The sequence below is a fragment of the Anguilla anguilla genome, chromosome 19 (genome assembly GCF_013347855.1).
Source record: "Anguilla anguilla isolate fAngAng1 chromosome 19, fAngAng1.pri, whole genome shotgun sequence".
NCBI lineage: Eukaryota > Metazoa > Chordata > Actinopteri > Anguilliformes > Anguillidae > Anguilla > Anguilla anguilla.
The window spans coordinates 5,609,166-5,631,102 of NC_049219.1; the positions used below are offsets into that span (position 1 = coordinate 5,609,166).

At 47.8% G+C, this 21,937-nt stretch overlaps 1 long non-coding RNA gene across 3 annotated transcripts; it reads right to left on the reverse strand.

Annotated features, from left to right (window-relative positions):
• Window positions 1-10,014: 10,014 nt before the first annotated feature.
• On the reverse strand, window positions 10,015-18,175 carry LOC118218763. Of its 3 annotated transcripts, none has more exons than XR_004763544.1 (3): window positions 18,099-18,175; window positions 12,936-13,150; window positions 10,015-10,153 (listed from the first exon to the last, which is right to left on the reverse strand). It is a non-coding gene; the product is annotated as an uncharacterized LOC118218763 (long non-coding RNA). The 3 variants fall into 3 exon arrangements; XR_004763545.1 differs by lacking the exon at window positions 18,099-18,175 and adding an exon at window positions 16,021-16,060; XR_004763546.1 differs by lacking the exon at window positions 18,099-18,175 and adding an exon at window positions 14,041-14,353.
• Window positions 18,176-21,937: the final 3,762 nt, after the last annotated feature.

The following is a 21,937-nucleotide window of genomic DNA, read 5'->3' on the forward strand; positions in this document are numbered from 1 at the left end:
GGATATCAGGCTTTCGCCAATTTTAGTATGGATCGCCCACCTCAGCATCGCGTTCCTCCTTAAAATAATTGCCTCAAGCTGTAGCATCGTGTGTGTGGATATTGAGTTTTAAAACAAGGATTCGGGAGATAGATTTTTAGACGGCACCTCAGGCTCTGACCCGAAAACCTGCGAAACCGGTTCTTCCTTGGGGCCGCCCTTCCTCTCTCCGAACCCCCCTCCCCCCCTCCTCCTCCTCCTCCCTCCACCCCGTTTCACGTTTTATCCTGTGTTTCTGCCATCCCTCGCCCCTGTCCTTGCAGGCCGGGGGCATCAACAGCCTCGTCCCCGCACCCAGGTGCGACCCCCGCCTCCAGACCCCCCCAGCAAATGCTCCTGACGCTTTGAATAGTAGGCTTTATGGAATGTATTTTTTTTTTTTTTTCCAGATTCCTAAGTCAGCGTTCTAGAACTCCGCTGATTTCAAGTCACCGGTAGCGATTGTGACATCGGCATTAGAATGTTCAGTCTTCAACATTCTAATCGCGTATTTGTGGTCTTACACCTCGATGCAACGCGGCCTACATCAAAATCCCTTCGTTGCGTATCCACGATCGACTGAAAGTTTTATTCTACAGAAATCACTTTAATTATAACAAACAGATCGGGTTGCGCTGTATAATTTATTGTGACAGACGGGAGACTCTTTGTGTAGCCAAAACAACGTTCCAAAGAAGATTATTGCAGGGAAATCGCACAAAAGAACTACTACAGGTGATCTGACTGAGCGCGGATGAGAAATTGGTTGGTAGCTTGTGACCCCCATTTAAAACGGAACGTTCATTAATCCTCCAGAAAAAAAACGAAGAAAAAATCCAGGTCCAGAAAACGTTATAGATTATAAAATGAAGTTATTAATTTCTCTCACACCCGTTCCTGCAGTTCACCATTCATCACTGCTGTAGACAGGCTGGTGTGTGATGAATGCTGTGTTTCACTGCAGACAGACAGACGGACGGACGGACATCTTGCCGAGAGGCCGTCCTGCAGCGTGACATTCAGACCGGGTGTGTGGTGGAGGATGGTGGGCTTCTCCACTCTCTCTCTCACACACACACGCACATACACACACACATATGCACACATGCACACACATACTCTCCCTCACACTCACACACATAGACAGACAGACAGTCACATACACACGCACTCTCACACATATACTTGCACAAACACACACTCATGCACACACATACTCTCTCTGACACACACACACACACACATTCTCACACAAACACTCACGCACACTCTCTCACACACACACACACACACACACACGGTCATGCACCCACACAGACAGACACTCACGTACATGCACTCTCACACACACACACTCACACACTCACTCACACACAGACTCTCTCTCTCTCACACACACACACACACACACACACTGTCACTCACACTCTCTCTCTCTCACATACAGACACTCTCTCTCTCTCTCTCTCACTCACACACAGAGGGCAGATGTGAGCACAGTAAATCAGCCTGATGGTTGGGGGGGGTGGTGGTGTGTGGGGGGGGGGGTGTAAATACCTCAGCGGTGCCGTCAGCGTGTCGGTGCCAGCTCAGGCTCGGGGGGTCAGGCCGGGACTCGGGGTGCCGCCGCGGTCAGAACCCGCCTCCCCACACACACACACACACTCACACACTGTCACTCACACACACACACTCACACACTGTCACTCACACTCACACACACACTCACACTCTGTCACTCACACTCACACACACACACTCACACTCTGTCACTCACACTCACACACTCACACACACACTCTCTCACACACTCTCACACACACACACACACACACACACACACACACCGCCAGTGCGTCTCATCCGGTCCAAAGCGAGGGGAAAGCTAACAGCCACCTCTGCTTTCATACGGGCAGCTGTGACCTCAGAGGCCGATTAATAATCACAAGCAGAGTCTGGAGCTTTTGGGGTTTTTTACATTTTTTTTTTAAACCTTTATTTTACCAGGAAATCCCGCTGAGATCAAAATCTCTTTTACAAGAGAGACCTTAATCCACAATAATACAGTTAATAAGTACAGCTATTCAAATCTCAAGAAGAACAACCACATGTCTCAGTCACTGCATTCTTTATGATGCATTTAAATTCATCAAATGATATAAATGTGTCTAATTTTAGATCTTTTTGCAGATTATTCCATGCCCAAGGTGCATAGTGAGAAAATGCAGTTTTCCCCAGATCGGCCAACTCCCGGGGAACATTAAAAAGCAACCACTTGGAGGAGCGTAGCTGGTAACTACCAGAGCTGAGACAGAGAAAGGTACAGAGGTGCAGAGGTAAGCTGGAAGTTTACCCAGTATCGGGTGAATGACTTTGTGTGACAGCACGAATGACTGGATGTGAAGTCAGTTTGGATATTTTCCCTGAGAGAAAGACACCAACTGTAATGACATCGCTGATACGCAAACGATAAGGAGAGTGGGAGCACCTTGCTAAGCCTGAATTTTGTGTGTGTGTGTGTGCCTGAGGGAGAGTGAGAGAGAGAGTGTGTGTCCGTGCATGTGTGTGTGTGTGTGTGCGCGCGCGCGCCCAGCTCTGCAGCTCCACCTGTGTGCCGAGGACGCAGAAGGCCAGCAAGGTAAGAGGCCAGCATATCCAGCATCTGTATTAGTCTGTGGGCAGTGACAGCTGCAGTGTCCACTCACTGTGCACCAAACACCCATCAGTCTGTTATACTGCAGTACACACTCTCTTTCTCTCTCACACGTACACAGGCAGAAACACGCACACACTGCCCTTATCCCTCAAACGCTGTTATGCCAGGAAACACGTTCGTGATTTCTCCAGTGACTTAGTGACTCTGTGACAGCCCCGCTGAAGAACAGCTATTCTGCAGGCACATCCTTGAGAAAAAGCAGGACGGTCTTTCCGCAACCCCGGTGAAATACGACGCTCCCAGAGGAAGAAAAAAAAGCACAATAAGCGGCAGACGGAACATTTTTCCGTCCTCGACGTCGCACGTTCCTGGCGACTCCGCTCGCGGTCGTTGCTGTGATTAATAGAGATGTACTCGCGCTCTCCTTTCCCATTGGCCGATTAGGGGCGACCGTTTTAACAGCAAAAGGTTAAGGAGGGTGGGGGAGAATCTCGTCATGAGCACAGCGAGACATTTCATCATTCTGATGCCGCAGTGAAACACGTCCGAGCGCGGAGAAAACTTAAGCGGGATTCGCGGATGTTTTAAGATCTGTCGGACACGCGAACGCTTGCCAGCGCAGATGAGCGCTTGTTTATTTATTTTTTTGGTGTAATAAAGGAAGTGGATCGCAGTGACGGAAAATTAACATCCTGTCTGCCGTAACAGACACCGGATCCGCATGCCGCTTATCTAGCGCATATCAACTTGCTAGCTACAAAACGCGAGTTAACTTTCCACATAAATAAAGACTGATTTTTGGCAGGGGAGAGCGTATGCGTCCTGGTCTGCTGTACGTCCAGTCCTACGAACTCTACGGAGAATACATGTACCGTGCTTACTCCCAAAGACTAAAGCTGTAAGTTTTTGGGTAGTATGCTTTATGTTCCTTCAGCATGAGTGCACATTTTAACATATGAAATAAATAACAAAGCGACAGGTAAAGTCAACGGGGTTCCAATTCAAGATTCAATAACTTTATTGTCCACTAATGCAGGCAATAATAACAAAAGACAATACATATAAGAACATCAAATGCACACAAAAAGACAACACAGTACATGTAGTAAAATCTCATGCAGTAAAAAGGTAAAATGCAGTAAAAAGTGGTGTACTAAGAGTTAAAAGTTAAGAAGTTTAAAAAGTTGACCAGCGGCAATTAAAAATTAAATATTAAATACAAAGTGCTGTATGCTAGCTCAGCTCAGTAAGTCCATAGGTTCCTCCATAGTTGCTGTTGAGCTGCGCAATGGCAGTGGGGATACAGGATTTTTTTAAAACACCACTTCCGGTGGTGTTTTAAACAGGGGACTCTGAACCTCCGCCCCGACGGCATCATCTCGAAAGAGGTATGAAGGGGGTGATGGGATGTGTCATGAAGGATTTTGTTGGCCATTCTGTTTCCTGCTTTTGCATTGATGCTCTGGGAGCTGGATCTGTGTGCAGCCTGTGATTTTGGTTCCCTGGTTGACCACTCTGGAGAGTTTGGCTTTGCTCCTCACAGACAAGTGACCAAACCAGGACACAGTGTTGAAGGTTAGTACACTTTCAATCAGAGCTTGGAAGACACTGCTCACGATCTCTTTTTTGACATTGAACCCTCTAAGTTTCCACAGCAGAAAAAGTCACTGCTGGGCCTTCTTACATACAGCCTCCCCATGCCTTGAGAAAGAGAGGCTCTGGTCTATTTCAGTGCCAAGGTATTTAAAACAGGGCATTTACTCCACTTCTTGGTCATTAATCTGCAGTGGCTTTGACAGTGGGTGGGGCATGGTGGTCTTGTTGCCTCCCAGGCACATCTCCTTGGTCTTATTCACGTTGAGTTTAAGATTGCTCTTATCAAACCACATATGTGTTCAAAGACTGAACATTGCTCAGGCGAGCTACCAGCTGTAATCGTGGACACCTGGTCACTACAACTAAATCAACGAGCCAAATCTGATTTGTGTTAAGAAGGAAGGAACCCTGCTCTCCGATACACAAGTCAGCGAAAATGCACAGAAAAACCAACCACTCTAAAACTCAATGAAGAACTGAGGGAAAGATGTAGGGTTGAGAATAAGAAACGTTTAAAAGAAGAAGAAAAGAAAAGAAAAAACACAAACTTAGAAACACCTGTTTTCAACAACGTGGTTGAAAGCGCAGTGTGCACGTGGGTCTATCAGAACCAGGCTTTAAAGCCCCAGTTTAGAGACGCGTGGTTTTACGCAACCGCAGCTGCGCATCCCGAGACACACGCAGTTATCGGCTTCCAGCTGACTTCAGAGAAGCACGCCAGCACGTCGCCACTTTCCTCCGGGGCGACGCAGGTTCTGCGTCATAAATAATAATTCGCTCGTGAATAAATAGCAGAGCGCTAGCCGGTAGGTAAACCGTACGTCTATACAGGAAGTCTAATTGCACGCACGCGCTGTGCAAGCGGAGCGCTGCTGCGTGTAGAAAATCCGATCGGGTATTTCGCGGCTCGGATATGAGGAATAATACGCACGGTAAAAATAATCCGTCACCTCCCTCACACGCGCGGACCCAGGCGGCCAACACAAGCGCAGTTCACGGCGCCTTCAACGAACCGCTAATGTAGGCTACTGTAGTTCAGCGGTGTCCTGTCCATTAAAACACCCAGCAGCGCAAACTGTCATTATGAATACTGTAGCTGTGAAGTGTGAAAACAGTCACCCTTTGACGGTTGCCCTGGATAATGTGATCTAGAACAAAAGGAAATGAAAGTTCATTGGTAACACGCTGATAGAATATGGAACCAAGCTCTGACTAAAACGATAGGCAAAACACTTTCAAAAAAGACTTTCAAGAGACAAAGTGTATTATTAGACCAAATGAACAGAAAATATACAATAAAATTCTCTTGTAAACGTATTATAAACTAGTTGTATGCAAACAAGCAAGAATCTAGTTCGGCTGAGGATCGCCTTTGAACAGCAGACGAAGTTCAGGCGGGCATCTGCCAAAGATTAGCACTGAGCACAGGAAAACGTTCAGTGATGTTCAGTGTTTGTTTAACTCTAAACAGATATTACACGCATATCCATCGGCATAACACACAGCCTGTCGGAGTCAACACTGAATCACTGAGTTGATTTTTTTACTTGACGCGCTATGGCCCTGAATTCAGGTCACATGACAGAGAGACAATGGAGTTCCACTGTAGAACTGTCAATCAAACCTTACGTTCCACTTCCCCTTACTGCTGTTAGTGTTCCATTACGGACAAACGAACGAATAACTCAGGAGCCTGGTTTCGGGAGGAGGAGGAGGAGGAGGGGGGGGTTATCTGGGTAAACGGAGTGTGCGGCCAGTGAGCCAGCGTTCCCATGAGCGCGCGCTTCAGAGCTAGCCTGGAGCACAGAGCAGTCAGTCAGTCACGCACGCACCCCGTGCCCGGGTTCATTTATACGGCCCGCCTTTCCCCTTTCGAGCGACGCGTAAATACGGACCGCTCCGGGGCGGGGCCTTCTGGTGGGTCTGACCAGGCCGAGCGCGAGGCGGCGGACGTGAGTACGCTCGCGGCGGGCTGCGCCTGCCATCTGTCCGCGCCGCGGCGTTTGATTAATTAAGGAGGAACCCGCCGTGCCTCAGAGAGGAACAGGCTGGATCCACAGCTACATGTCCAGCCTGTAGACATGGGCCCCTCAAGCGCTTTATGAACCAATGAGCGATGGGCTCTTAAACACATGTACTGATACATACGCACACACACAGACACACACACACACACACACATCCAAACATCCACCCACACTCAAACACACACCAAACCAACCCAGACAGACAGACAGACAGACAGACAGACAGACATAAACACACAGACAGACAAACAGACAGACAAATGCACACAGACACACGCGCACACACACACACATGCAAACATCCACCCACACGCACACATACAAACACACACACACAACAGGCATGCACACACACACATACAAACACACACACATACACAAAACAGGCATGCACACACACACATACAAACACACACACATACACAAAACAGGCATGCACACACAGGCATGCAAACATCTACACATCAAAACATCCATGAACACACACCCACACCTACACCTACACACACACACAAAATCAATGAAAGGCCTTTCTCTCTGCAGACGGGGTTATTGATGAAGCGCAGCATGCAGCGATTGGCACAAGCTCCTGTTGGCTTCACCGTGAGTGATGTGGCTCTACTGAACCGGGCTTTGACCCCGCCCACTCCGCAATGCCACACTGTCCGTCAAACGCAGCCCCGCCCACTCCGCAATGCCACGCTGTCCGTCAAACGCAGCCCTGCCCACTCTGCAATGCCACGCTGTCCGTCAAACGCAGCCCCGCCCACTCTGCAATGCCACGCTGTCCGTCAAACGCAGCCCCGCCCACTCTGCAATGCCACGCTGTCTGTCAAACGCAGCCCCGCCCACTCTGCAATGCCACGCTGTCCGTCAAACGCAGTCCCACCCACTCTGCTCTGTGCCATTGTGCTCAGTGTGATCAGTGTGCCAGCGTGCTCAGTGTGCTGTGTGTCAGCGTGCTCAGTGTGTTCAGCGTGCTCAGTGTGCCAGCGTGCTAGTGTGCTCAGTGTGCTCTGTGTGCTCAGCGTGTTCAGTGTGCTCAGCGCGCTCAGTGTGCCAGTGTGCTGAGTGTACCAGCGTGTGTGCTAAGTGTGCCAGTGTGCTCAGTGTACCAGCGTGCTCAGTGTGCTCAGCGTGCTGTGTGCTCAACGTGCTCAGCGTGCTCAGTGTGCTCAACGTGCTCAGCGTGCTCAGTGTGCTCAGTGTGCTCAGCGTGCTCAGTGTGCCAGCGTGCTCAACGTGCTCAACGTGCTGTGTGCTCAGCGTGCTCAGTGTGCCAGCGTGCTCAGCGTGCTCAGTGTGCTCAGTGTGCTCAGCGTAGGGCTTCTGTGCGCTCTGCCCCTCCGGCCCTTTCCGCTCGCTCGCTGTCTTATTAATAACATCCGGCTCCTCTCGTTCTCTCCGCCGATGACATAACCGCAGCTCTTTGTGTCCTTTCCACTCTGTACTCATCAGTGTTCTTTCACCCCCTCCCCCCCTGCCCGCTCCCACACCCCCCTCCCCCTCCCCCTCCAGTAAAACACACAGGAGACACAGAGTTTGACAGCACACAGCGCAATCCCAGTGTTAAAATCAACAGTGCTGTATCAACACTAACCGTGTTCACGCAGGTCCATTACTGACTCTAGTTAAAAGTACGCTCAACATTTTCAGAGCGTAGTCAATGTAAAGGGTTTGAGGGGTTCCCCTGGGTCTCACCAGGGGTCCCAGAATGAAAGTGCAAAGGTCAAAGGTGATGGTGTGACCGGCCCTGCTTTGAGATCGGGGGGGGGGGGGTCCCTGATAAGTGCCAGTAACACTAGATTGCCAGTGCCAGTAACACTGATTATCTGACCAGCTCTGTGTGACAAATCCAAACCGCAATGACCATGCTGCAGCCGGCAACGTCGCAAAACAGTCAGAATGACGGCAAAAACAGCGAGACAGGACTGCGGGGAAAGGGCCTGAGAAACACATCTGCTGCAGGATGGCGTGAAATTGTAAAATCGCAGCCGTCCCGTTGAGACTGAAGCTTCCTCTTACATATCAAACACAAGCACATTCGCTGTCCGGCAACGCCACAGTACTTACTCGTTATTAATTAAGCATGAATGACTGCATCATAATCTGAGGCCGTGGGTAGATTTAGTGGAGGACAGGACAGATCTGAAACACGCAGATGTGCTGACAGGTCTCTCAGGGGAATGATCGCTCCCCCTGGGGGGGTACCAAGCACACCTGGACCCAACGCGCATCACACATACTAATATCTCCAGGTGAAAATCGAAGACACTCTTGCCAGTTCCTCATAATAAATTAACATATTAATATGAAAGAATTTAGTACTGAATATCTGGGAAAAAACAGCTCAGTGCCAGGGGGCGGAGTCAGCTCAGTGCCAGGGGCGGAGTTCACAGTTTTCAGGGCTCAGTGCATTGTGACTGTTTTCAGCGCTGTGGTGCGTTTGTGTATACGGTGTGTGCATGCTGATGCTTCAGGCCATGTCCTATCACAACCGTACAGCAAGGACAGCAAGGCGTGGTTTTCGTTCTCGTTGCGTTTGCGCAATTACTGTATCGCCAGTAACGCACAGGAGTTAAATTTCGGTGTTAAATTAACTCTGATAAGGTGCATTTTATCCCTCTTCTACTTACGAACTCCGTTAGAGTTAAATAAACTCTTAAATAAAATTTTACTCTGAGTTTTACTCATTGGAATTGAGTTGGTATTGGATGATTCTTTGTATGTATAGTATATGGAAATGATGTAAAGCACTGAAACGTCTGTTTTGTTATTTGCATATTTTCTATATCCAAATACATTTTTTAACAACACCTGCTTTCGTATGCATTTTTTTGTCTGGAGGTGGGACTGCCTATGGGCTTTATCATTTTACTGTGTGCTCTAGGCTATGAAACGACTGGCCAGCTCTCCAGCCCAAACACCACAGGAAACTACAAACGTTAGCACTGGCAACAAAATCTATTGAATACGTCTAAATATTTCAGATTTTTTTGCTGTCAGCGCAGGTCTGCTGTTTTGAAGACATGGCCCCACTTCATTGTATACATTTTTAACAGCACAAGCACACAGAGAAGAGATACATCAGGTCAGATGGCTTGCTGTGCTGATAACGGAAAATTTGAACCTGCTAGCCGCACGAAAAAAGAAGATCAAAATTCTCCCCCTTTCGTTCAGGTTGTGTAAGTGGATTTCATCACAGGTGTTTCTGGCCTTGCCAACCTTCAGACACCTCATGCAACAGCCCGAGCTCAGCCGTGCTGTTGCACACACGCACACACGCACACACACACGCACATGTGCACACACACACACGCGCATGCATACACACGCACGCACACACATGCGCACGCGCATGCACACACGCGCACAAACATTAAAGAGATTCTGAGCAGCGATGGTGGATTCATTTATTTTTACGCAAACGCGGTTTCTGCAGGCGGCGGGCTTGAGCCGAGTCTGACGCTAACGAAACGAACGATAGGCACCGGGGGTTTCGCGTTGGCATCTCCGCGCCCGCGTCTCACGGGAGCTCCCCGCCGCCGCCGACGGGCACGGAGTTGAGGGTTGAAGGGCCTCGGCCGCTTTCCGTTCGGTTCTGAATTCGGCCGTGACGCCAGGCCGCTGGGGAGAGCGAGGGGACGCCGCCGTCGCCGCCGCCGCCGCCGCCGCCGCAGTCCGAACCCTCCTCCGTGAAAGAACGCTCCTTACAGGTGAACGAACGCACCTTACAGGTGAGACGTGTGAAACCTCGCTCCCCCCACCCCAACCCCCTAAACAGCCTGTGAAGCGACACGGCATCAGGTTTTCTGCCTCGCCCCGGATCTTGGGCATTATGAACCCCTTTCACTTCCTGAGAGAGAGTGCGAGAGAGAGAGAGAGAGATAGAGAGAGAGAGAATTAATTAAGAGAATCTTTTTTTCATTTTCTTTTTTCTATGTTGTTGTTGTTGTTGTTGTTGTTGTTGTTGTTGTTGTTGTTTGGTGTGCCAGTACCTCCACGGACACCCGAGACCATTGGTTCTCAGGTTCGTTCGTGCTGGCTTTCGTCCCAACCGCATTGCAATATGTACAAATGTATTTCATGCCAATAAAGCATCTTGAATTTGAATTTGAGAGAGAGAGAGAGAGAGAGAGAGATAACACCGTACCAAGGACTGACTTTTGTTTATGGGGCTGCAGATTTTGTCAGGCGTTAAGATGAGTTGCACTCTCGTGCTTCATAAGGCCGTCTGCCAGCAGACAAGGAAGCCCGCTGGAGGTTAGTCACGTGGCCCCTCACAAAAATGACCTTCACACCTCAAAGCAGACGAAAGGTCAAATATTGGTTCGGAAATAACACCAGACTATTTTTTGCTTCTCTCCTCCGGACAAACGTATCGTTTTGGCGCGCAGTAGTTCCCGGACAGTGATAAACGTATTTTGTTTGGTGTATTACCGCCGCTTCGCTTGATTGAACAAACGCGAGCGGCTTCGAAAGGTATTGATTTGTTTCAAGGACATCCCCTATAAATGGGGCCTAGCGCAGCTAGCCAAATATGGGCAGCCAGATACAAGCGCCGCGTCTTCCTACCTATTTGTCATTTGTTTCCCTAGGAAAATGCACTGGTGCATTACAGGACCCAGAGAAGCCTGGCCTGGCCAGGACTTACTGAATTTACTATGGGCCTGCATGAGGAGACCTCAGTGAATGGTTCAGAAGGCAATGCAGTGGCTTTCTTCCTCATTCTCACAGTCTATTAAGTGCAGTGGTTCGGTCCAGGGGGACCCCCGTGTGTGGTGGCTTTTTGGTACAGCCGACCTCCTGCTCAATTAAGGATGCCGAACGCACGCGTTTAAAGTTCTTTCATAATTTGTTCCTTAGACGTATTGGCACGGTGCAGGTTTGCCTCGTTATCGATCGCTTTATCGGTCTTTAATATCGATTGGCGAAAAATAGTTTCACCTCTTTTTATGCGATCCTTTGCAATGAGCACGATGTGAATGTGGGCCTTTTTTTCTTCATGACAGGCACAGTGGTCTCTGACAAAGATGGCTTACGAGGGTAAATAATCCCTCCAAACCCGAAAAGCTTCCAGTTCAGAAAAAAATTAACAGCTTCTTGCAATTCTGGGATTTCGAACGCGGTTGGGACGAAAGTCAGCACGAACGAACCCGAGAACCAATGGTCTCGGGCAGGACGGAGTGTAGCACAGTGGGTAAGGAACTGGGCTTGTAACCGAAAGGTCGCAGGTTCGATTCCCGGGTAAGGACACTGCCGTTGTACCCTTGAGCAAGGTACTTAACCTGCATTGCTTCAGTGTATAAATGGATACAATGTAAAAATGCTGTGTAAAAAGTTGTGTAAGTCGCTCTGGATAAGAGCGTCTGCTAAATGCCTGTAATGTAATGTAATGTCTATGAAGGTACTGGCACACCAAACCAATCTTCCAAGAGAATCCTGCTGTCAGATATAGGCAAAGGAACACTAAAATGTATTTTCCTACATAACACTTCCCAAAAATGTATATTGCCTATAAACAACTATCAGAACGGTGGAGGATCAGGTTGCTTTGCAGGTGGCACTGTGCAAACCATTCAAAAAAGAAAGAAGGCAGTCGACCTGTATTATACATGCGAATACACATTTCAAACGCTCGTATATGAAACAGTGCCAAGTCCTGCACGTTGTCCACTGGATGTTTCCGGGCTCTCCCAGATCACGTTCGTAAGTCACCGCGGAGCACTTTAATGGTCAACACAGCTATCTCCGCACAAAAAAAAAACTGATCATCTTCGCACGGATAGGACAATACCTCTCCGTTCAGTGCCATTCGCCAGATACGCAGGCAATAACAGGAATCAGGGCGAGACGTGCTTTCCGACAATGCCGCGCCCCCCCCCCCCACCCCGGTGACATTTTGTGCGCCGTCCCATGTCCATCAGAAATGCAATGAATAATAAGACACCGATTTCACAATGACTGTCAGGTGTCCGGTGACGTCATAGGGGGTTTGTAGCGAGTCGCCCAGATGTGCGTTCCCCTGGTTCTTTGCCTGATGGGAATTTTTTTTTTACAGATGACAGTGATGTGCCCTCAGCAGGGGGGGGCAGTGCCACAGCAAACGCGCCGCCCCCCCCCCCCCCCCCCTCCGATCTGTCACGAACAGAAACCCCGGAGCAGAGGTGACTAGCCCCGTTCCTGGAGATCTACCGTCCTCTAGGTTTTCACTCCAACCCTAACGAAGCCACACCTCACTCGACAGCTAGAGATCTCACTGAGCTGCTAATTAGTAGAGCCAGGTGTGTCAAATTAGGGTTGAAATGAAAACCTACAGGACGGTAGATCTTCAGGAACAGGGTTGGTTACCACGGCCCCAGAGGGACAAAAAAGGTCTTTGCTAATTTCTGCTTTGCCTAGTGTGAACAGACAGTAGCTGAAAGTGGAAACATGGGATCTGTAAGATGTGAAATTATGTAGGGAGTCATACCCTAACAGACAGAGAGAGGGGCTTGAATTTTAGTTTTAGCTTTAGTTTACAGTTTAGCAGATGCTCCAGACCCTGGCCAAAGCACGGAGGGTGCAGGATGCGCATCCCCACTGCCTACTAAAAACACGTCCCTTTACCCCCACCCCACCAGCACCACCACACTCACCCAATAGCCTTGGCACTACTGTGTCACATGATCCTCTTACTGGTCGCACTCACTTCCTGGAATGCTCTTCAGTGACACAACGGAAATCCCCGCTGACCAATCCCATTTCCCGGGGCTACGGACTCTTCGTTCTGGTTAGCCTGGTAATGGGCTGCTCTGACTCTGCTGGCGGAGACCATAGATATCAGGCGGTGACACACTGGCATGGGGCAGTCCTGTTGAAGTATGAGGGTGGGAAAGAAAGAGTTGGCTGACTTTACCCGTTTTGGAGGGCGTGCATCCAAATCTGCAACCTCCTAAAATGACTGAGGAGATTACAGTGATAGCACCAGGCACTATTGACCCTGTTTCTTCTGGCATTAGAACTTAGATTTAGATCTAAGTTAGACTGAATCTAGCCTATATGTACTATCTATACAATGAATCTTATCTCTGTCCTACCAGGTTGTCATTTTTGTTACAACTGCACAGCAGACCATAATTCAACTCCTGTACGTTTCTTATTTTCTTTATCATTTCGTATAATCATGATTTGTAACCACTATATTCCATTTCCACAAACAGTTTTATGCACCCAACCCACATTATCCTTTGTTTAGAATTGTCTGTTAATTTCATCATCTTTTTTTAGTAAAATATATTTTTTTGTTTCATATTTACTGGAATCTGTTGGGAGTGTCGATGCAGTATCATCCGCTATGTAGCCTAACGGACATTAGCCGCAGCTGACTTAGTTACCAACCACAACTGTAGTGAAACTCATACAGAAACCTGCTGTGAAACTATTAACTACTTTCTGCTTTTTCGTGTAGGGGAAAACCAAGTGTGATCACTCGGTCAACTTTGAGTCCAGTTGCCAAAACCACGATGAAAACAACTCCTCCGCCGTCTTCTCTTAAATCTTCCAAATGCTGGTAATCTATTTCTTAGACAAGCGCGCGGGACATGATGCCACAGTCATTTCAATGACATCAGAATGAGACAGGACAGTATTGGGAACACTATAACCGAAAATAATACCAGACTCAGTGACTCCACGGCGCCGAGGTAAAGAACGCAGTCAGTGTACATTGCAGTTCTAAGAATTATGGAGTTGCACACTCACGTGAATGACGCAGGTGGCATTTAGACGTAGCTTCAGTTTTTCATCTTTGGTGAAATCATTTTATCTCTTAAATAACGATAAACGGTTTTTGTAAAGCACACTACGACAAACTGTGTCCTGGGCTCTGGGTCGAACGTACCCTACGCTTGCGTGGTCATTATGCCAATTTTGGTTCTGGTACAATCTGGACTCGTCGCTTCATTAATGAACAAAACACGCCGATTAATTAGTACGGCATGCATTAATCAGTTGACTAAAATAGACCCCCGTTGCATTGATTGTGTACAGTTCAGTCGTCACTATAGTGGTTCGGCTGCATTTGGTAAAAAAGGAAAACGATGAATGGTAAATGTATTTTTTCAGTTCAGACACCTGTTATACGTTTAAAGACGTTGGCAGCGTTACATATTTTTATAGCCTACATCATTCATTGGGTCAGAATGCCAACGTGGCAATGGCAGCTCTGTATTTAGCTGGTTTAATTAGCTCATATTCTAAATTGGGAGAATTAAACTAACAAACTGTCTTTCAATATTTTTGAAAAGATTTCACTCAAGTGTTCGGTATTCGTGACAAAGATGGCTTGCAAGCTGAGTAATATGACAGCACTTTGCTTGGTAATACTGCCATTTCTCAAAAACATTTGCCACATCCTATTTTAAACTGATACTGTGGTCACAGATTTGCTGGCATATCCAAACATATTCATATAATTTACGGTCATTTTCAACATGAAAAACTCTTGCGCTTGGCTGGTCTACTCTTTGCAAATTGTGCAACTATACATCCACGTTATCATCTCCCTTGGTGTTCAGAATTCCCTCCAAATCTTTAATTATGTGCACTACTGTGTTTTTAAAAAGAATCTTTAGCTTCAGTATATATTGTATAATTGAATGCTTTACATGTAGCCTATACCCTTGCCCATTGTGATTGTGTATTGGTAGAATACCTATTCCACCTTTCCCTTTTCGGTTTTGATTAATTCATTTGCAGGGCTGAGCACATTCAGTGGGCTCATAACCTCGACTCTAATGCCCGTAAAAAGAAAAATGTGTCTGCCCATAAATGTAAACCTTATTTTCTTTCTTTCTCCCGGTTATTCACTGGGCTGTCGGCTGGATTGTGCCAGAGTCTTGTTTTTTTCCTTTCAGTTTTGTCTCCATGAAAACGATCCCAGCATTCCGCTTCCTGTTGAGTTCAGCGTATTATACACTATTTTAATGGCATACGTGTATTTAATACGCCGCACAGTTCTAATGCCCCGTGATTTGTTTTCATCGCTAGAGATTCTGAGGAGGTACACAGCTGTCCAGCTGCTTGAATCTTGTGTCCGCTGAATCGTTCAATAACCTTGCAAGTTTGCTCACTGCATTGTACTACAATACGTGCGATGCATTATTATGTGCCCAAACGCGATGATCGAAATTGCACTGTAATTTCGTGTTTATGAATGTGAGTAGCCTAATACAAGGCGCCCTGTAGACACTGTGAATCATTTTAAGTGTCGACAACTAAGTAAGCAGTTGCATACGTTACGCGTAGTGGCATTAACACTACAGCTTCTGTAATTAGTCCATTCTAGATTTGTTTTCTCGTTTCAGCAATTCTCCACTAATTAATTGTACATGCGTCTTTGATTCCAAACTAGTTTATTAGCTGAATTAAAATGAGGACCCGAAGTCCTTTTAAGGTGCAGAGAAATCATCACACACATTGCTTTCTGAATCTCTTTTCGCGTGCCAATATTTCTAGGCTTAGACAGCCCCAATAAAGATTTAGCCAAAACGATTAAAATGTCATTTTTATTTTTGTTCGGAATAGTTGGTGAAATACACAAATATGCTACCATAACTAGTGAATAAACTGAACAGAATTAAACTTCTGACTTCAAACAAAATATTTGTAATTTCCCACATATTTAATTAAATATTACTCATGTGTAATTTACGGGTTGCTGGTAAATGGAGCATTACTCACATCTGTGTGAGCCCAGTGTAATCGGATTCCGCTCTAGTTCATTCTGTGAACATTCAATGTCGTCATAGAGGAGCGTTTAATGTAGGCCAGACGCATCGCACACAGAACAATTCAACCAAATGCACGTTCCATCGTCTGTTTTGGGCCGTGTTGCATCCTATTTTGAGCAAACCGGATTGCTTATATATAAATTGAACTTCAACAATGCGTCTCTTCTAACAATAATGAAGCATATCCATATTTTCATTGTAATGTAGCCTACATTTGTGCATATCATCTGGACAGAATGTTATTCTTTTTCTCTTTTTTCTGCTTTCTTATCAGAATATTTAACCTGCACCAGTTATGTTTATTGCAGCCATCATAAAGTAATTACAGTTCTACAGACTCGGCAATGACAGATGTTAACTTGAAATATAGTGCGCAGAATAGGATCAAATGAGAATGTTTCCCGTCAAGAAAGTTGAACGCGTTCCCCTTAACTGCAATCTATTCGATAGTCATTCGATTATCTCCAAACTCCCTAGGCTTTTTCCATTGCAACTTTTGCAGGGACTCCACAGACATGTTGGCAATTAGCTGAAGTAAACCTGCTATTTGGCTCAACTTTTGAGCCAAGACCAATTCTAGGCCGGGGCGGTTTAGTTGTACACATTTCTCATCTGATCGTTTCTCCCGAGACCGGTAACTACAGCAAACCCCTGGAGGAGAATTTCGAATCTTTTGCGGACTGATGAACCGGGCACGCCAGTAATGCAAGGGACGGCGGCTCAAGATGGCAGATTCTTACTGAGTTCTGAGCAAAAATCTCGCTTGATTTTTTGCCATGAGTGACAGAAGTCCTTGCACCGATGGCCCCCGTATACGAAGGTAAGATACCTGAAAACGTGAGCTTCCCTTCTTTTGTCTGGTTCGTGTATGTTAACGAGTGATACGCGTAAATATTAGTTTGCAAAGCAAGCGATCGACCAAAGCGATTGACTCTCAGCCACACATCCCCCGTAACTGTCATTAATTTATTTTGCTGTGCTAGGTTGTTAGTAGTTATATTTTATTGGCTATATGTGAACTGTTCGTATGCCGATGACTCATTTTGCATTATATATGCTTGTTTTCCTCTAAATATCGATCGCAAGCGTATCTGCTGTTACCAGTGATAGTTAAGTAGTACCTGGTCGATTTTACTAGCTTGCTTGTTAAATTAAATCCATGCCCTCTCTAAAAACGGACTTGTGAAGTCGCTCCAGCGCATGCAATTCAAAGAAAACATACAATACTTGTGGTGCCCCAATCTCTTTGTTGCAGTTATATCGTTATGTTACTGTTATATCGTTGTAACGCTAGCTCGCTAGCTGCGGAGCAGGCAGAGAGGGGCTGGGTGACAGAGTAGGCTACGCAGTCCCCAGGTTAACGATCACAACAATCTTTTGGCTAAAGGCTCATAGTGTTGTTTCCGTAGTATCTGTTTTTAAACAGTATGCGGTGCTTGATAACATTTTAGCTATACAAACCCGTTTGCTTACGGTTAAAACGTGCAACATGGAACTGGCAGTGTTTCGGCTGCGGCGCCAGAGATGTGACTGATCGTGAACGTAATTGAAAGAGGAAAAAAAAAACATTTGTATTTATTCTTCCATTTCTAAATAAACCTTCAGAGACTAAGTGTGTTTACTATTTGACATCAGCATTCAACAGACTAATCTTGGAAATTTAGCGTTGTAGCCGAATCTACTGACTCTAACCAGTCTCGATACAGACAGTTCTTTAGAAATAAACTGCGCATTAAATTAGAGGGTAATTTATGGCGGTTTTGAACCGTATTGTTGCACGATTGATTTGATTAGTTTTCGCACCTAAAATTGCAGACATACCTATTCTTTCCGGCTCTTTTCAGAACAAAGAAGCGAACCTAACTGGTTAAGGATGGCTCTCCTCTTGAACAAATTTTATTTGCAACGTAGGCTACTCATATTTTCCCCATTTGAAACAAAAGCGGCCAACGACGCTGAGCGCAGTTGAGAGGAAATGACAGATAATATCGATGCTAGAAGTGAGAAGTAGGATTATTTTTTATTTACCAGGAAGAGATTCAATACTCCATCGATTGCTGTAGCCTAATGGTTTGCATTGTACGATGATACAATGCCTGTTTTATTGACGCCCCGTGCCCCCCTCTGCTGGAGAAGTGAGGGACTGCAGTTCCTAAATCAAGTGCGGGCACAAAACGGATATTGTAACCACTTTTTAAGCTACAGTGGCATTGTAATTACAGAAGGGGAATGAATGGCCGGTTCATTCTGGTCAAAAACCTTCCAAACCGTTGAGTGAATGGAGATTTGTTAGACCAAACCACGAAATTACGCAAAACGCTTGGATTATTTCTGCTGATTTGCCGTGACCCTGGGACCCGACTGTCAGTCTCAGAGTAGCCCATTACATCAGTGTTATAAACCGAGTCTAGATCAGACGTGATCACGGTGCCAAAATGGTTAAATGTCGGAACCCAACTTCTTAAGAAATCGCGTATGAATATAATTCTACACAGTGGGGCATTCCTAGAAATCATTCTGCCACACACGTTGCCCCAGATAAAAAAGTTTTTTTTTTCCGTTAATGCCAACAATGGCTGTTTTTTCGTGTTCAGTTGTTTACCCCTACTATTTGGACGCTAGACGACAGACAGCAAGGGGGCTCGTGGGCTGTCTGCGGCAAATATTAGAACAGATGCAGCTCAAATATATCACGACGTCGAATTGTCAATAAAGTCACTGTTGTGCTAAAAGCGAAACGTTTTTTAAATTAGTCTAAGCCGAAATCCTATATCACCGCAACGGCACTTGTGTTACTTGTTCCAGATATCTGGATTATTGTGATTTATTTAATCACCTTTGTTGTTACCTGTATGAGCAGAATTATGAAGCATTTATAGGCTGGCCCGTAGCTATATGGATGCAAGTGAAGCTGTATGAACTAATTTACATTATCATTTAAGTAGGCTATTGGAGTGCGCAAAGTATCTTTTGTGGTGTAGTCAGCCGCCTTACGTGGTCGTGTATGTAGCTTAACGTGTCAAAGCTTCGGGACTGATTTTGACGGGAGTAGAACTGCGTGTTTCCTTTCAGGTTGTCATGTAGTGAAACGCGAAGGCATTCATATCTAAAAGAAAAGCTGGAATTTGACGTCTCCCCTGCAGGTAATTAGACGAAATATATATTTCTTAACTGTCCGTTCACTGCGGGGAATACTATGGGGGATTAATTGCTCCTCGCGGCCGTTAATTGCTGCTTTGAAAGTGCCCGGAACTTGGCCGGGGCACGGTCCCTAACAACAGAACCGCAGGATGTGGAAAATAATGCATCGATCGTTTCTGGCAGAACCCGCACACCGGCCAGACTGAGGGTTCGACTCGGAAGTCTTGCGTACTACATTTATAGCAGCGTCTCTCCCTCCCCTAGGCTCGAGCCTTAACGGGGTTGAGCCTCTAACGTTTTTGACAGTTTGGCCGAAAACGCCCGGCTGTGGGAGAGGCCCGCTCTGCCCTGTCTGTTTCACGCGGATCTCCACCGCTTGGAGGTTGGAGTAGGACTCGTTTTAATAAGCCGCTTTGGTACTGGTACCGGCCTCCTTCGGAGAGGCCTGTGCACGCGCCACCTCTTGTTAATGAATGCTGCGCCACACAAATTGCACGCCGCTGCAATTTAATAGGCTGCGGAAGGCCGGCAACAAGATGGATTAAAAAAAATTTTATTTACTTTTTCCACATTGTGTGTATTATTGGAAGGTGGGGGTGGGGGTTGGGGGCGGAGCCTGTAAAGGGCCGCATTATGTATACTCTAAGCTGCAGCCTGACAGTCGTGGCTTTCTGTGTTCAGAATCGGTCCTGGCTTTTGTCTCTCCGTTTTCCGGAGCGGAGCTGGAACGGAGCCTGAGCGGAGCCCTGGGGTTCTGCTCATTACACATGGCCCTTCCGTTGCTAGTGTTGCGGCTGACCCACTAAAGTTGTAGGTCAGCGATACCTGAGGAAACCCGCGAGCGGTTCCACAGCCAATGGACCTGCGTCGGCTAAGTGTCGGCCAACCCTGCGCACCGTAGTGACTTTGCCCCGAGCTCGTACTGAATCCAGCCAGTGTTGCCTCGTCTATACCGTAAAATAACACACAATGTACCCCGCAGTACTTGGGCTAACGGTAAGGGCTTCGTCCGAGACTGTTTACACAAGAACATAAAATCCCTGTGCGACCGGCATCGTTCCCCACGGTGTTTTTTTAAAAAAAAATTTTTACCGCGAGACGCAAAAGACAGGGACTCCGACATCAGGCGGGGGCTGAGTTTCGCCGCTTTGAAGAAAGAGCTCATCATGCTCATCAAATGACATAATGGAGGGGGTTAGACTGTGCCAAAAAGGGAAAAAGGTAAAGGGTGTCCAAAGTCTGCTTCACTTGAGAAGCGGGAGCACGTGCTGTCAGCTCACACGCATACTGCTGTAAGCGTCTTTAGCAGAACAGCACGCCTGCCGCTCGCAGGGGTCGGGGTGTGGAAATATACTTTCGGCTAGTGCCACGGGGCGCGGGTTCCGAATTTCTCCCGTGGTCCCAGCCTCCTTCGATGTACGGTGCCCATTTTGGCATTTGGGCGCCGGTAGAGGTACTGTTCTTGTTGGCAGTGTGGTGTAATGGTGAGGGAACTGGTCTTCGGTTCCCAGGTAGGATACTGGGAGGGGGGTGGAGGGGGAGGGGGGTTGACGGTCCCTCCCCTGCTGTTGAGGGCGGGAGGGGTCTGCCATTGTGTCTTTCGCCATTGTTCGGAGCGTGACTCCGCCCCCTCCGCCGTTCCCCCTCCGTGATGGATCGCTTCCTGATTGGCCGGACCAAGGTCTCAGTGTCCGGGCCCGCTGTCTGAAGCTCGGGTTTAGTATTTCGTTAAAGACCTTCGGGAAGTGAACCGTCCCTCTAACGAGGTCTGCGAAACCGCAGGGTTTTTGGATCGTTCCCGTTCGACGGAACCAAAACCAAAAAAAAAAAAGAAATTCGCTCGAGGCTCCGCGGGGGCGTTGGGAAATCCGCCCCCTCCTCCTCCTCCTCGTCGCCGTGGAAGACCCCGAAGCGGACCCCGAGCGGAACGCGGCCCTCTCGCCTCCTCCCTCGGCAGGGCGACGGCGTCGGGCGGCCGTGGGGGGGGGGGGGGGTCGTGTTTTTTTCACGGAAGGGTTGGGGTGCGCATACGCCTTCGCAGGGCCAATGGTGAGGGAGCTGGTGGGTCTGTGAGTTCGGCTTCCTCCTGTTCGATGGGGGGGTGGAGGGGGGGTGCAGTCGCTGCCGCAGTGTCAGAGGAGACGCTGTCGCTGAACAGCGGCGGGTTTGGCTGCGTCTGCGTTCGGCTGGTTTTGTGAAGGGGGGGGGGAACTGAACCCCCGTGCCAGAACTGAAGAAGGGGCGTTTGCACAAAAGCTGACCCCCGGCTCTGGGGTGCCCGGGCGCCATTACGGGGCCGCGCGTACGCAGATAGCGTGGTTTACAGGTGCGGCGGTCAGGAGAGAGGAATTGTGGGATTGAGTGACCTCCAGGACGCTGTGGGTCCTGTGGAACGGGTTGGGTGAGTGTGATGATGCGTTCCATGGGACCCCCTCTCCCCCCTGACCATTGTTCAGGAATCTCCTCATCTCTCTGGGTGACCGATTGCACGGTGAGCCCTGATTGGTTGGTGCCGACTTTGCTGTCGGCAAAACATCCGAGGGTGGGTTGGATGGGTTGGGGCTTGGTTACCGAGGCGACGAGTCCTTCGCCCGGGTCAGCAGGAGGTGTGCCGCGCTGAGGTTGGCTAAATCGACCGTCAATCCCACGTAAAACCCCGCCCACCAGCCCCGTATCCCACGATTAGGACCGGGAGCGCTCTGCCCGTGCCCTTAATCCCTTTGCTT